Genomic DNA, 2,854 nt, shown 5'->3' on the forward strand with positions numbered 1-2,854 from the left:
CCACAACTTGAAGGCAAGCATTCTGAACCCTGGCATAATATTTTTGTGTGTTGTTTGATATGGTTACAACACCACCTTGACATGGAGCATTCATTATTTTATGTGACGATACGATCATATGCATGAGTGCATAATGAGATTCTTTGCTGTTAGCATTGGATATGCTTGTGATAATAATCATCTTTGTATGCCTTTCATGCCTACCGGAAGGAAGCCGGGAAAGTCTCTGTCTTGGGTAGACACGAGCTTGTCCCTAGTCCCTCGTCGAAACAAGTGTGTCCGGTATGGTATGATGGGGTATGATGAGTGGTGATTCTATCTGTTAATTGAAATATATTTGTTATGCTAATCATACAGGGAATACTTGAACCTCCTGAGTCGGCCGTAGATCGAGTCTTGTTCCAGTAACCCCCATACTTGTTTCGTACTACCACTTGTCCCTGCCGTAGGTAGGGTACGGTTCAGTAAATTGTCAACCCCTTACCAAGCACACACCGTACAGAGAGGCCATGGTGGAAGATACCAGAGGCCTCCGGTAGGCATGCCACCTGGTCTGGGGGCATGGGTGTTTCCGGTTGGAGCCGAGGGGGGGGGGGTAGATCCCCTAGTTTGCGCGCGTTATAACTTTTGTGATCCCATGCTAAGTCGAGGTTGTAGCCTCCCCACTTAGAGTTTTGCTTAATGGGTGTCGTGGGTGATTCCAGACACCGGTAAGTTAGGCTGGTGTGTGTGGTTAGGCGTGTTTTCAATTAAAAGACCGTAGACGGAATTAGTCCCGATGGACTAAAGGAATCCGTTACCCGTGGGTAAAGAGTACACCCTCTGCAGAGATTAAATATCTATTCGAATAGCCGTGTCCATGGTTAAGGACTACAGTCTGGGATGGGTCAAGTGTCGGTCTTAGTGTCGGTCTTCGGAGGAAAAACTTCTAAACCAGAACATTGATTATGGCCTGTGACGTATGATGATGATTGTGGACTAACCATTTACGTTGTTTGAATTATTGAGTATCCCTGGGACGGTTCTACGTCCTGGATATTCACTGTGATTATTCTTATACAAGCCCTTTATGTTGTGTCGCTCAGACGCCCGACTGTGGCAAGCTTGTTATATAAATTATTTATAAGCCCTTCATGTGGTGTCGCTCAGACGCCCGACTGCGGCATGCTTGTTATTTAAATTATTTATAAGCCCTTTATGTGGTGTCGCATAGACGCCCGACTGTGGCATGCTTGTTATTTCTTTTATTTATAAGGCCTTTATGTGGTGTCGCTCAGACGCCCGACTGAGGCATGATTTATATTATTATCCTTTCGAGGCGTCGCTTCGAACACCCGATCGGTGCATTCTATTTCTACTCCCGTATTGCATACTCATGTTTTATATGAACAACCTGTATGCGTGCATCATGGATTTTGTCTATTTCGTGACTGACATTGTGATCATAAAATATTCCAGAGCATGATTATCATTTGTTATATTATACCCGTGTTCATAACGTTTGCGAGTACATTCAAAAGTACTCACTGGCTTGTCCCTGGCTATTGTCTTGGCCAGATTTCTTGCATGGAGAGGAGCGTTGCGATGACAGCCCCGGAACCTACGCAATGGTGATAGCAGCCTCGCGAAGATAGGAGTTATCCTGGTCAGCTGTTCTTGTGGGAAATGGAGTCCCATAGACGCAGATGAACCACAAACCGCTTCCGCCATCAACCACTAGGAACCATTTGTTGTACTCATAGGCCACAATGGTCTTGTACTACATATTTTGTACTTTGCTTGGAATTTCTGTATCAAGTTGGTGCCTCATCAGCTAACAGTAATCCTGGGGCTGGTGAGCACAAGGGCCATTTTTTGGGAAATTAATATCCCGAAAACCGGTCCTGACAAACTTGGTATCAGAGCCAGGCTGACCATTGGCTAATCCTATCTTAGCCAGGTCAATAAACCTAGGTTAACCAACCCACCAGACCTTAGCCTAAACCCCAGCCAAGCTTCTTGTGTAAGATAGCCACACAGTGACCCCGACGCTTTTGGCAGTCGGTGCCCAACCTATCAGCCAAGCCTGTCGATCACGCGCCAGTAACCGGCACCTAAATAGTATCTTTCGCAACCGTGCGAAGGAAGACTCCGTCCCCTTTTCTATAAAAAGGGCACGCTAGCCTCAACACAGCACAACACAGCCTCTTTCCCCCAACTCGAGGCATAATGCCTGGCCCTATTGTGCAGAATGAGACCACCGCCACCAACCTTGGAGGTTTTGTGACCGTACTCGCAAACCTCACCCGCCGTGCCTATGCATTAGAAGAGCCCCCAGAATATGTTGTGTACCAAGGACCCATGAGCGGTGAGAGCCGTCACTTCTGGGCCACTGTACACATCTATGGTAGGGGTCTATCGCCAGAACGCCCCTACAGGTTCACTGGAAGGACAACTTCCTTTGAGCCACAAGCCATCCAGCTAGCAGCTCGAGAGGCTATAGTTCAACTCCGGCACTTGTTGCCCAGACTTAACTGTCGCTCGTTCTACTACTACCCCAGCCGTGACGGGTACGGTAGGCCGCCCCAGGTTGCCAACGGAGATCACGAGACGGATCCTGCACTATTGCATCTGGTGCGCTATGTAAGTGCACTAGAGGAACTGTTCGATCAAATCACCCTTGATCTGATCGCAGCTCGTGGAGAACTGGTTCGCCGAGCCCCGGCAAGAGGAGAAGATGAGCCCGACGCCGACAACCCAGTCGTGCTGTTCGGACAGCCGATCGAGTCCTTGAGGTCTGCCCCAGCCATCGACCAAAATGCTTTGGTGTCCCCAGAAGTGCTTCGTCGCCTTTTGGGAACACGCTCCAATGGGA

The sequence above is a fragment of the Triticum aestivum genome, chromosome 3D, assembly GCF_018294505.1.
Source record: "Triticum aestivum cultivar Chinese Spring chromosome 3D, IWGSC CS RefSeq v2.1, whole genome shotgun sequence".
Lineage (NCBI taxonomy): Eukaryota > Viridiplantae > Streptophyta > Magnoliopsida > Poales > Poaceae > Triticum > Triticum aestivum.